The sequence below is a fragment of the Solanum dulcamara genome, chromosome 5 (assembly GCF_947179165.1).
Source record: "Solanum dulcamara chromosome 5, daSolDulc1.2, whole genome shotgun sequence".
Lineage (NCBI taxonomy): Eukaryota > Viridiplantae > Streptophyta > Magnoliopsida > Solanales > Solanaceae > Solanum > Solanum dulcamara.
The window spans coordinates 6,412,451-6,427,113 of NC_077241.1; the positions used below are offsets into that span (position 1 = coordinate 6,412,451).

At 30.6% G+C, this 14,663-nt stretch overlaps 1 long non-coding RNA gene and 1 pseudogene across 2 annotated transcripts; one reads left to right on the top strand and one right to left on the bottom strand.

Moving 5' to 3' along the window:
- On the top strand, positions 1–2,669 carry LOC129890276 (uncharacterized; annotated as a pseudogene).
- A 1,414-nt stretch (positions 2,670–4,083) lies between these two features.
- On the bottom strand, positions 4,084–10,316 carry LOC129890380 (uncharacterized). 2 transcript variants are annotated; one of them, XR_008767013.1, is made up of 5 exons: positions 10,208–10,316; positions 5,194–5,320; positions 4,822–5,100; positions 4,648–4,736; positions 4,084–4,554 (listed from the first exon to the last, which is right to left on the bottom strand). It is a non-coding gene; the product is annotated as an uncharacterized LOC129890380 (long non-coding RNA). The 2 variants fall into 2 exon arrangements; XR_008767012.1 differs by having other exon boundaries at positions 4,648–5,100.
- Positions 10,317–14,663: the final 4,347 nt, after the last annotated feature.

Sequence of the window (14,663 nt, forward strand, 5' to 3'; positions counted from 1 at the left end):
ATGGAATTGATTTTGACGCTAACTTTAGCTGCTGGTTGTTACTTTACTGATTTCTTGTCAACATCTTTAATGTCTTTCATGTGAGTTTATTCTGGTTTTTGCCTTCCTTATTTGGCTACTTATCTAAACTCATGTGCCATTTTTGAGGGAACAAATCCTTTAGTCTTATGTATGTATGAAGTGTTGGGGTATTTGTCTCATCTTAATGTTTGTTGAAGCTGGTAAAAGAAATACTCCCACTAGCATGTTTTGCTCTAAAAGATTGATTTTTGATCATTACTTCTCTTATTACTGTGTGAAATGCAATCTTTGTTAATCTCACTATTTGTTTAAATATGAAATTCGTTATGTCTAAGTGGTCAAATCTGCTAACATTGATAGTTGGGATGTTGCTTCTCTAGGTGTTTTCCTTTGTATTAGTTCACATACTGAACTCATGAAGTTACAATTGTTTTTATTGATTTTTAGGCTAGATATAATATACATGCTTGGCTATAATATTTGTGTGTGAGCATGGTTGTTCATAGAGGAATTTAATTTCGTGGCAATGATTTTCTAAAGTACTGTGTGATGGCCCTTTTCTATCAATTTTTCCCATAATATATCGTGGAGTTGGAAGAAATAGGAATAAGTTTTGTCTATGACCACAAATGGAATACATAATTTCTGTTTTAACCTTCATCATTTATCATTTACTTGGTTTTTTTTTTTAGTTTTTTTTGTTTTTTTTTATCTATTTGAAGCAATAGAATATCTACCTTAATTGCTTATTTTGAATTATCATCATTGTAGTTTTCTCTTTTTATGGGTAGTGCTTTTGTGTAAGCTTAGAACATTTTTTTCCTTTTCTTTTCTATTTTTATTTCATGATGTCTCTGTCTTTCAAGATTTAATGATATGGTTATGTTTTCTGTATCGATTTATTGAGCAGGTTCTTAATTGATTTTTTTGTTACATGTGACATCCTTCAGATTCCCTTGTGGATTTCCTTTCTTCCTTTGCATTTTGATTTGAGTTACGGAGGCTCAAACTCGTGTCTTTATTGAGTTCGTCTCTTCGAAAGTGGAGAAAAATTTGTGAAATTTGAGAAATGGAGTGAAAACAGGTGTTGGAGCTGAAAATGGATCGTATACACCTAATATATGGTCCGATATACAGGGAATTTATGTTGTATACACTAATATACAGTGTATATACAGATGTTATACAGGGAATTGGGCCTAAGACCCTACATGCAAGTGACTCAATTACTTAATTCAAGCGTACAAAAATTAAGTGTTGGGTCAAATTTTTATATTTTCATTATTTTATTTATTTATATTTAATTCGAGTTGTAATAATTTAATTATTTACATTATTTTTATTTGTTTAGTTATTATTTGTTAGTTTGGTTTAACATATTAAATCCCCCTAAAAAGGAACCATTTATTTTATGACTAATTTATCCTTTAAGATGATTTTACCTAAATGATATCTTTACTTAGTTATTTTGACGAAAAGTCCTCCTTTCAAAATATTTTAAAGTGTTTCAAATAATTAATTTTTTTTCTTTTTCAAGCGAACCAAAGTTTCTTTTCTTTAAATATTTTCTAAATAGCCAAATGAGTTATATCGTTGGATAATCACATGTTAGTAGCTATTTTAAGTGCTAAAACCTTCTTAAAGTAGTAATATGAACCTCACACCTTTTTTCTCTGAATTTTTAAGACTTAAATCTGTTAGGGTCTTTTAAATTAAGTTTTCTTAATTTTTTTTAAAAATTAAATGGCGACTTTTCTTTTCTAAAAAGTTGAAATTAATTTTAAACCGTCTTTTTTCGACATAACAATTATTTCTTTCTTTTGATGTTGATGATAGCGAGCCCACATAAATATTCTTATTTTCACTTAAGTCTTCCGCTGATGAACGAATGAGTGATGAGATCAAGTAGTTCTCTCAGAGGCCAGAGATAGTTCTGGCCACGCCTAGGGTACCCTCTTGGAGCGTGACATACTACATATTTATTCTATCATTTATACACAATATATATATGTATATACACTCTAATATTTGAATTTCAATAAATAACATGTAAGTGATAGAGGCAAAGAAAGAGGTAGAGGAAGAGGAATATGTCAAGAAGAAAATGTGAATGAAGGCATAAGTAGAGGAAGATAAATGCCTCAGTATAGTCAAAATAGTTTTGAAGCAACGGGTAGTGGAAAAGGTCTAGAAAGGAAGAAAAGACCAGTAGAACATGAGGACATCAGTGGAGGACAAACAAGACCTTTTAAAAGGCCAAGGATGGTAGGGATTGGAACATACCAAGCTAAAGATGGCTTTACAACTCTTAATGTAAGTAATCACTTTATATATGCATAATTCAGATTTTATATGCAGCCTGAATGTCATCTGATTTAAATATTCTCTTTCTTATTTGACTAGGCAACCTGATTTGCCAAGTAAAAGAGTAATCAATACTGGTACAAGAGTGACGAAGAGGACTGATGTTGCTACTGATGATATTGGCTACACACCAAGACGTGGAATTCAAATGGAAAGGGAAGACAACTATTACCAATAGAAATCTAGAAAGAATGAGGGTTGAAAAAGTTATCCAAACCAGGCCTGCAGCTGCTGCTACTAATCAAAGCCAAACCAGTTCAACTAGGAAGACCCATGTGCCATAGAAATAGAGCATTCCGATGTTGTGTTGTTGGTATTGACAAACAAATATTAATAGTGTATAATTTGGTGTTTTTTTTTTTTGGAATTTGCTTTTGTTAGGTACCAATCAAACACTGTTTTTGTTAGGTACCTTTAGGTATCAAACTCTGTTTTTGTTAGGTATCAAACAAACAAGATCAAGCTATTGGTTGTAGTTCAAATTGAAGCGTTGGTTATGTTGGAATGAAGTCTTCATTTTGTACAACTGGTACAATAGTTTTGTTACTTTTATTTCTATGAACATCTTTATAAATTTTCTTAAATGGATACCCAATAAGATAGACAGAAAACATAAAAGGATTGACCTATTTGAAAGTGATACAAATGCTGATTTTATAAAGCCTTGCACAACCAAATACACTTTCAATTTGTTCAAGTCATAACTATTCTGACAACATAATGCACCAAAAAAAGAACCAAACTAAAGATGTAGGGTAGAACTATGACAATTTTGATTGGGCACAACTACATCTTCCATCCTTCACATTCTTGATTAGGCTTTAAAATAGGGAAAACACCACAACAATGAAGACAAGTAGCTTCCAATTACAACATTTGCCCTTCTTTTTCTTCTCCTTCATCAACCATTTGTTACTGTCAACATAACTTTTATAAAAGAGTAATGCTTCTTCCAACTCCTTAATTCTCTTCGCCAATTTCGGAATAACAAACTTGGATCGTATATCAACATCTTCACGATCCCTCCATCTAAAAAAGTTGCAAGAATTCTCCTAAAATAAACAAACAAATTAAACAAAAGTAAAAACAACAAGAAATAAGAGATCTCCAAAAATATTACAAAAAAAATGTGAAAAATGACGCAAAAAGCAACGGATTGCGTCGCTTTTTTGGTCAAAATCGATGGAAAAGTGACGTAGTTACTTTCATCGATTTTTTGCTCCACACTTTTGAAAAAGCGACAGATAGCATCACCAAAAGTGACGGACTGCGTCGCCCCTAAATTTTTTAATTAAAAAAATATATAAAAATATGATAGACTCCGTCTTTTTATTTTTTCTAAAAATAATTATTTAATATAAAGCGACGGATTATTTGTCTCCGTCCATCGCTGTTTGATCTTGGAGTTCTTAAAAATTTTCAAAAAAGCGATGGACTTAGAGTCTCCGTTTGTCACTTTTCTGGAAAAATTGTTAAAAAAATTCCAGAAAAGCAATGGACTAAAGGACTCTGTCCGTAGCTTTTTTGCAACATTTTTTTGCTGCCCACCTGCAATCAAAATTCAATTCACTTTATAGCAATTCAACACATTTAAACTCAAATAACAACAAATAAATTACGCAAAATATATAATAACAGACATAATTAAACAGTTAAAATGAATAAAGTCATTATTTAGAATGATTTAAAGTGTTTCAAAGTTAACAAAAAATTTCAAAATGTTCATAAACTAACATAGAGAACCTAAGGAGTATTTGCAATGTATTCATCACTATTGTCGGATTCATTCGGAGTGGACCCTCTTGAATAATGGGGCAGAGGTTGACGGGCGAGGTTGAACACTTGTTCTTTAATTTTCTCAACTTGTTCATTCATATTTTTTTGCTCCTCAACCCTTCTTTTCTCAGATTCTATCAATGCGCGTGGAAGTTCTGCAATTTACTGAGACATAGAAGATATTTGAACCCCGTCAACAACCTCAGTTTGACACGATGATTTAATATCTTCTAAACCTGATTGGAGTCATCGTACATTATTCCTAGAGCCCATTCCATATATTCGTCCCTTGTGGCTGTCTCCAACCATTTTTTCTGTCCAAATTTGAGTGGACTGTTCAAGTGTTAGCTAGATTGAATCTCTTATATCACGTATGTGCCGCTCATAATCTTGCTGCATATTATAAAATAAAATTTAGAATCAAAATATATTATACATTATGTTAAATAACTTACATAGACTTGTTCAGCCTTTTTCTCTACCCACTCATTCGGATCCGACGCATTAGTCTTTTCATTTACATAAGTCTTTTTAAAGATTTCATGACAATTGGGAGTGCATTCCAATTCTTTTTCCTATAAATAAAAATACAATTAGTGAAATAATATTTTGTCAAATAATTTATTTAAGAAAATTAATTTAAACTTAAAATTTAGAAACCTATCATCTCCCTCTGAATCGTACCAACACTCTTTTCACCTCCGTTTTGTGCAATGAGCCACCCTTTAGGCTGACTCTTGCTTTTTTTCCTTGTTCGTACAAAGACTTGAATTCTTCGGTATCCCAATACCGATATAATTCTTCAAATATATGAGGCACCATCCAACTCAAATGTGTCTGATCATCCCTAGCTTTCCTTCTAGACAATTTGATGCTCGCTTTTTTTTCAAAAGTGGTCGCAATGATCATATTGTACCTTGGCTACCGCGTACATAAAATCTGAAAAAATGAATAACGTTAAATAATTAGTTAAGAAAAGTATAGTAAAAATATTAAACATAACTTAAAAAATAGATTTAAACATATATATACCTTGAATTAATTAAACATCGCCTGACGGATACTATTTATAATCTCCCGCCAAGAATGATAAGGCTTAGTATATAACCTCCTAAAATTCTCTTGAAGATCCACAACAGCCTCCTTCGAAGGATGTCACCTGCAAGACACATAATAAATATATAATTAGTTCATGAATAATTTATTAATATAGAAAAAAATAAATATTAAATTTATGAGGATCTATCAAGCTCAATCATGACTGTCCCAAGTCTGTCCCTGTGCCTAGGAGCTAACCCAAGTACATTATGTGCTGCCACTGGTCTATTAGTAGAAGAAGGTGAAGTTGATACTGTAGGAGTGTCAGTCTCAACATTAGAATCTCTAAGTCTCAGAGTAGATATGTGAGGTGACTGAGATGCGGGCGATGGAGTAGACAAAGATGCTACTCTCTAGGGGCGAGCAATAACCTTTGTGGGCGAGCAATAACCTCTGTGGGTAGATGGTAGGTCTGATCATATGAAGTATATCGGATTTGTGAAGAAGAAAAAGCGTCGCGTGGTCTACGGAACTGACTATGGTAAATTAAAGGATCCATAGTCCCAAAAGGCACAACATGAATATGTGTAGGACTAGCTCGACGACACTGTATCTCTGGCGCTAAAGAAATATGTCCTAGGATATCTTTCCGATCAACATGTCTCCTAGACTTCTTTATACTCCTGCTATAATGGCTAACCCCAAGATGATCCCGGGATCTACCATCACTATATGACATCTGTATGTAATGTAACAATAAAATATATAAAAAACATAAATTAAATAAATTACGAGTTATAATCTACCACTCTATTCCTCCTCACTTGTTTCATTTTTGTCATCTTTCCTTTCCTTCTCCTCAGTTGTTTTATATTCATGGTCATTCCATTCCTCCTCCTCAAATATTTTATATTCCTCATTTAATTCTTCCTCAATATTTGACATTATAAGTTCATCATTAAAAACCTCTTCTAGTATGTGTTGAGGATGTTCTAGTGTGGTTTCTAATTCAATAGTAACTTGTTGTTGAACAAATGCAACATCATTTTGGTACACCACATCTAATACATTCTCAATTTCAATTCTTCCCACAGGCTTTGTATTTATAACAACCCACCAATCAGCCTTATCTCTACGCAATGGATATGGAGTGTAATAGATTTGCTAAGCATTTTGGGTAATGATAAAAGGATCATAACTTTCGTATTGGACAATGAATTTTTTATGACATGCTTTAAGGTAAATGCCTTACTATTTTCCATGCAATGAGGACACGCTAGCTTTCCAGTAGTCATCCAACCAGACAACATTTCGTATGCAGGAAAATCATTAATAGTCCACATTAAAGCAGCACGCGTAACAAAATTCTGCTTAGTTGGTATATCATAAGTCACTATGTCTTCAAACCGCAATTGTTTAGGCTCATCTATCAATGACTGTAAATAGACATCAATCAAACTTTTAGGATTACGAGGACCTGGAATAACACAACTTAGAAAGATGTACGAACTTGTCATGCACATTTTAGGAGGAAGGTTGTACGGGGTAAGAAATACAGGCCAGCAAGAATAAAGTGAGGCAGCATTAGAGAATGGTGTGAAGCCATCTGCACACAACCTCAATCTTACATTTCTTGGTTCACTAGCAAAATTAGGATACATGTTATCAAAATGTTTCCATGCTTCTCCGTTAGATGGATGAGACAAGGCACCCGACGACCTTCTATATTCATGATGCTATCTCATATATGGGGCAGACCTCATCGATGCATACAACCTCTTTAATCTAGGAATAAGAGGTAAATAATACACCGCCTTAATTGGGACCATCTTTCTAGTAAGAGTCCTCTTATAACGAGCTTGTCCACAAAACTTACAATTTTCTAATTCATTATCAGTCTTGTAGAACAACATGCAGCCATTAACACAACAATGAATTCTATCATACGACAATCTTAACTTGGAAACCAATCTCTTTGCCTAATAGAAGTTCTTAGATATGTTAAACTCAGGATTAACTAGTTCACCCAAAAGATTAACCATTAAGTCCATAGCAGCATGAGGAACACTCCAATCTGATTTAATATTCATTAACCTAACTGCAACTGACAAAACAGAATGCGGACTCCCTTCACATAGTGGATGACTAGCCTCTTCTAATTATTGATAGAAGCGTTTTGCTTCTTCATTAGGAGTTTCATCAAAATATTGTTCGGGTTTATCCAACCTTGAACCCCGAAAGCATCATTGACCATTCCATGAACTCTATCATGTTGAAATATATCATATTAAACTCTATCATGTAGAACCCTATCATGTTCAACCCTAATTTGACCATATGGTGCAAACATATTATATTCATCCATGGGCAGCAGATTATAAAATATATTATTCAATCCATCTATTTTTGCATGATTATCCATACAAAATATCTAGGCTTAAATCTATTACCATACAAATAAACCATAACTATATCTAGATTAAAAAATTCAAGCACCGACATTCACGACAAGGACACCTAACCAATCCATTTCTCTTAAAAATATCAGCTGTCATTGCATGATCGATAAAACTTCTTACACCGTCAATAAATTCAGGTTTCAAACCACCACCAACTTCATAATGCATGTTATACATCCACAAATGATGATCCATATACAAAGTTATATATATTTAAGCTAAATTAGTTTATAAAGACTACAATTCATCGAGACTACAACTGTCATTAATTGAAGTTATAATTAATTAATTTATATAATAATTAAGTTCAAGTTCTAATTAATTCAAGTTATAATTAAGTTCAAGTTTTAATTAATTTAAGTTATAATTAAGTTCAAATTCTAATTAATTCAAGTTATAATTAAGTTCAAGTTCTAATTAATTCAAGTTATAATTAAGTTCAAGTTCTAATTAATTCAAGTTATAATTAAGTTCATATTCTAATTAATTCAAGTTATCATTAATTTCATGTTCTAATTAATTCAAGTTATAATTAATTTCAATTTCTAATTAATTCAACTTATAATTAAGTTCATATTCTAATTAATTCAAGCTATAATTAATTCAAGTAAAAATTAAGTTTCAAACCTCATGACATTCAAGTTGAAGTTCTAAATTAAAATATCCTAAAATTCAATAATCTAAGTTATTCAAATTAGCTATAAAGTCTAAAGAGTTCAAAATTTATACACACCTAAAAAAAATTAAGTTTAACTTCAAAAGTCCTAAAGTTCAACTTCATGACTTTAAATATCTAACTTTACTTAGCTTAATTAATTCTAAAGTTTAAAGGTTTCAAAAATTATACAAACCTAAAGTTCAAAATTAGTATCTAAGTTATTCTAATTATAAGTTCTAAATTAAAGTCCTATAATTCAAGTATCCAATTTTCAATATTTTTCTAAGTTTCAAACTTCAAAATTTCCTATATTCAAGTATCTAAGTTATTCTAAAGTTCAACATTAGCTTAATTAGTTCAAAAGAAAGCTTAACTTCAACAAGATTTCTAAAGTTAACAAAAAATTCAACTTCAAAGTTCTAATTAAGTTCAACTTATAAATTTAAGTATCCTAAAATTCAAGTATCTAAATTATTCTAATTATAAGTTCTAAAGTCCTAAAACTCAAGCCTCTAATTAAGTTCCAATATTTTTCTCTAAGTTTCAAACTTCAAAACTTCCTACGTTACAATCCAATATACAAACAAACTACATGGAATAAACTAATTAAGTAACTACTAAATCACAAATTACTATCCAATTTACAATCTAATACAAAATTTCAAATCTAACTTAAAGCTTAAAATCAAAACTATAACTAGATTCACTAATTTTACAATCCAATATACAAATAAACTACAACAAACTAAATGACATAAACTAATTAACTAACTAACATCACAAATTACTAAAAAAATTACAATCTAATTCAACAATCCAAATCTAACTTAAGCCCTAAAATCAAAACTATAACTACATTCACCAATTTCACAATCCAATATACAAATGAACAACAACAAACTAAATATAATCAACTAATTAACTAACTAACAAATGACAAATAAAAAAATTAAATTTTTTTTATAAGGTTTAAGCCCTAACTTCTTAAAGATGAATAATACTCCAAAAGCACCACAGGACGGCGGCGGCACAACGGCGGAGGCGGGGGATTGACGGGGGACAACGATAGGGGTGGGGGGATGCAGTGGGAGGTGGGGCGGCGACGGAGGTGGTGGATTTGTAGAGAGAAGGGAGAGAGAAGAGAGAGTTTAGAGAGATACAAAACAGAAAAAAAATGTTCTATCTCCCGCATATTTTAATAAAACCGACGGACAACGTCTCTAAGTCCGTCTCTTTTTTAAAAATATTTGACTGCCATTTTGACCAAAAAGTGACGGACAAAGCGACCCAGTCCGTCACTATTTTTTTATAAAAAATTTAATAAATAAAAAATAAATACTTGCGACGGACGGAATCATAATATTTAATTTATAAATAATTATTTTTTAATAAAATATATAAAATATTTATATAAAAATAATATTTATTTTTAGCAAAAAAAACCGTCAAAATAAGCGACGGACTAGGCGTCCCTATCCGTCACTCTTAGTAAAAAAAAATGACGGCAACGTCATTTTATCCGTCACAGTTTATTTGCGACATTGTCCGTCGCTTTTCGGACTCTTTTTAGTAGTGAAATAGAGTATTTATTTACAAAACATACACGATAGCGTAGACAAGACCAAAATCTTCGAGCTGGATTATCCTCTGACCACAAAGTTTGCAATGAAAGTAAGTCTCCATGTTTGGATTGAATTTTCACACGCAACATTAGATCATTCTCGTAATTACAAATACGATTCAAGATTGAATCTGACATTATAAGAAGATTTTTCTTCAAAATCTAAACACAAAATCTATCTTGATTTCTCAAATTTAAAAGAAATAAGAAGAAATTATACCTTTTCAAATAAATTAACTTTTCAGACAACAAATTAAATCAAATTCTTACCTTTTGAGTTGATTTCATTAGAGAGAGTACAAAAACGGCCTCAACAACTCTTTTTAGAATTTGGGGAGAAGAAGGTGTATTTAATAGAGAAAAGAAATGAAATGTGACATTTTTTATTGGTTTTGGGAAGAAAAAAAGTGCCTCACGCGCGTCAGTTGTGTGTTGATAGATGTTGGATCAAAATGGTCCATTTACAAAGTTATTAAATAGTTTTGGGGGTAATAGGACGCCCGCAAAATTAAAGTGTCTTTTTAAAAAAATGGGACAACTTCAGTGGTGTGTTTATATCTTTTCTCTTTTAGAGGTGACATTTTGAGGTGACATGTTTAAATCATAGTGTTTTTTTTAGGAAAAATACATTTAAACGACAAAATATTATTGTAAAAATTATAATCTAATATAATTTCATCTTCAACTCAACTTAAAAAATTCAAATAAAGTAAAAACCAATTCTAATAATATGTAATGGCTTGTCTATGAGATTCCGTCTAGCGATATTATGTGACTATCTATATTGAGATTTTACTTTTTTGGGTAATTTTGATGGTAAAAATATACATATTATCACCTTAGAATTAATATGCCAATGGATTATCTGATAGTAGAAGATCATTGTCAAGCTCAAATGGTAAAAATCTGGTCAATATTTATCTTTTAATTTGGATGAGTCAACAAAATCACTCTCTATCAAAATAATTAAGTCTTCTTACATAGAACTTGAGAAATAATTATAATTAGGAAATCATTAAACCACTACTCTAATATTGATTTGACATTTCAAATACTTTAGGACATTTACTTTAAGTTATGCACATGGTTAATTTAGAGGTGACATTTGAAGAAGACGTGGGTCAAACAAATTCATACATTAAATTAAATTTATGACCTAAACAAAGGTCTTGACGATCTGTTACATTTTTTTCCACTTTATTTGAAAATTAGTGCTTGACCATTAAAATTCCAAATATAATTTCAAGTTGTATTTGAAAATTTAAAAACACCCAAAACCTTGATTTCATTTTCAATAGATCTTACTTTTTTTAAAAAATTACCCTAGTTTTTTATTATTTTTTTTAAAAAATAACCTCATTTAAATTATATTTTATGTTTAAATCATAATTTATATTTTCTAGGAAAAGTACAATCAAATACTATTGCAAAGTTATAACCTAACATAACTTCATCTTCAACTCAACTTCAAATTTTTTAAATAATAAAGTGAAAAAATATTTGTAATCATATGTAGTAACTCCTATTTGAGATCTAATCTATGAGAGATTATGACATTATATGACCGTTTATTTTGAGATATTATTCTTTTAGAGGAAATTTAATTGTATGTTTAAGATAAATTAGTCAAGTTAATTGATTTTGCTATTTTTTATAAATTGGTATAAACCATATTTACCCCCCCCCCCAAAAAAAAAATTAAAATTCTACATGTTTTTTGTTAAATAAATGGCTAAACACAACAACAACTTCAATTTTGAAAATTTCAAAAAAAATTGAATATTTTATGATTTTCATGGCATTCCATGTTTGGCCATAGATAGTTTTCACATATTTTAAGAATTTTATTTTCGAAAATTATTTAGACAGAGAATTGTAACTCCCGTTGTCTCATTTTACGTGACATTCTTTTCTTTTTAGTCAGTTCCAAAAAAGAATATTATCTTACCATAAATAGAAATAATTTAACTTTAAAATTACCTTATACCATTAATGAAATAATTTACAATTACACAAATATCCGGATTGTCTTAAGCTTCAATTTTCAAAAATCTTTCTTTTTTTCTTAAACACCTTACTAAGTCAAATGGTGCAACGTAAAATGAGACGGATGGAGTATAATTTTTTGTAATTCAATTTCAAAAAAGAAATATTTATAATTTTCACTTCAAATTACTCATAAAAATTCAAAAACAATTCTAATTTTTATTAATATCTAAACACAACTTTTTCAAGTCTCATTTTTTCAATTTGAAAACAAATACCACATTAGTATTTTACTGGTTATTATCTTTACCCTTTAGCCTACAATTCACAGTTTTTAGTGACTTGAGTTCACAAGAAACAAACTCTTTTATTTTTGTCGCACTTGTATAATTCTTTTCTTGTTAGTTATTACTGTTTATATTTTATAAGCACTCTGTAAAGTTACATTATTGTCTTGTCTGCCAAATTGTTGGAGAAGTCATATATTTGTTTGGTGAGCATTTTCTTATTAGTTAAACTGAAAATCGAACCGCTAATGGCCAAAAATCGACAAATCAAAAATTAGATTAAAAAAACAACTTATTGGTTTGGTCATTGGTTTAGTGTATTTAAAATCGAAAATGATAAATCAAACCGAACCGATCGATGCACACCCCTAGACGATGGAGTTAGCTTCGAAAAAAACTATGATATATTTTAAAAACAATCCTCAAACATATTTGTTGGATTGGGTCATATTTGAGCTTTTGTGCGTGTCTCGAGTTCAAGTCTTGACTATTACATTAGCGAACCTAACGTATGCAAAGTGGTGCCCAAACTGTCAGTCCGCAGAGCAACTTAATCCAATTATGCCATTTAATTCATATCTTTGCGTTATGACATTAGTTCAATTTCCAAATGAGGTGGTGTTGCCTGACATTGCTTCTACTAACGTCTTTAGTGATGCCTCCGTCATCTTTGAATTTTGGATTTGCCTCTTGTGTTTACCCAAGCCTTATAAATCTTTGAAGGATAGAGACACCGTATTTTGATAGACACTCAGCTCAAGAGTTCTAATTCATTGTTGTTTAAGAAATTTTAAATGTTATCTTCTTTTTTGTGTTTGTGTCCTGAAAGTATTTTCAAGGTTTCATGTTTCGTGGTTATTAGGCTCTTTATATTTTCTTGCAGTCTAAAATATATCTAAATAAAGTTCAATAAACTATATATTAATTTTGTAAAAGTCGAATTTACTTTTTATACTACTCTATCCTTGTTAGATAACTTATTTATTGGGTCTCTAAAAGGTTTAATATTTCTTAGCCATGATAGAATCTTGGGAACTAAGGTAAAATAGTTTGTGATACGAATTTCAAACTCTTTATTAATCTGCTTGAGCCAATTGTCTATAAAAGCAACTTCTCTATATTCACAAGATAGGTGTAACGTTGTGTACACTTCTCTTCGTAGATCCGAGCTGTGGATTACACTGAATTTGTTGTTATTGAGTTTTTTTTTGTGATATGTTCTTTCTATTTTCCAAGTATTGTGGTGGATAAAACCAAGATAGTCCCTTAATTTTATATCTATTCTATCAATATTGTTAGTTGATGATAAATGCCGATTTTTATTAGTTGATTCAGTTTTTGCTTTATGTATCGGGGTAAGACTTATGTACGTCCACCTTCCTTAGACTCCACTTGTGGGATTACATTGGATATATTGTTATTGCATATAAAAGATGTGTGTCAAGGAAATTTTCATCCAAGGTAAGGTCGTTAAAGCATGCATTTCTAAGAATCACAGGTGGGAGTTTGATTGTTACTTGTTAATATATTGGATATGTAGCAAATTTCTTAGCTAATTAATTTGATTTTCATGTGTTTAGACAGTGGAAAGAAACTTATTTTGTCCCACATTTACACTTGCAACACATAGGCTTGTAATTGGTTATGTCTATCACTAGGGGTGTACATGAATCGGGTTGGTTCGGATTTTTTACAAACCAAACCAAACCATTTGTGTCGGGTTATTAAATCTATAAACCAAACCAAACCAATAAAAGTCGGGTTTTTCGATATCAATTTTTCTCGGATTTTTCGGGTTTTTTCGGTTTTTTCGGGTTTCTCGGGTTTTTTGGATTTTTTTGGGTTTCTCATAGTATCTAATAAAAAGCACAGAGCAGTGCTTTTTAAAAAGAGTTCTAGTACAAAATATCAACATATAAGATGGAGGCACAACACTGTTTGAAGTTTTTAACTTTATAATATAACTTTATATGATAAGTTTTTTTTTTATATTATTTAGATGGGCTACTCAAGTCCAAATCTAAATGTAAGAAAGAAATAAAAATTATGAAAAAATTTTAAATTTTTTTTTATAAATTACATTTTAATAAATATTTTTATGTATAACATAATTTAAAAGTAGTATATCTATAATCGGGTCGGTTTGGGTTCGGTTTGACTTTTTTAGTTAAAACCAAACCAACCCTATAATGGTCGTTTTTTTTTTTCAAACACCAAACCAAGTCAAACCAAACCACTAGTCGGTTTTTTTTTCCGGTTTGGTTCAGTTTGTCGGTTTTGTGCGGTTTATCGGTTTGTCCTGTACAGCCCTATCTATCACCTCATTAACTGATTAACATGCTAAGAATTTTGGGATTGTATTCAACTGATGATATATCATATATCTGCTTTATTCGAGCCGAGGAGCTATCGGCAATAGCTTCTCTATGTTTACAACATAGGGATAAAATTGT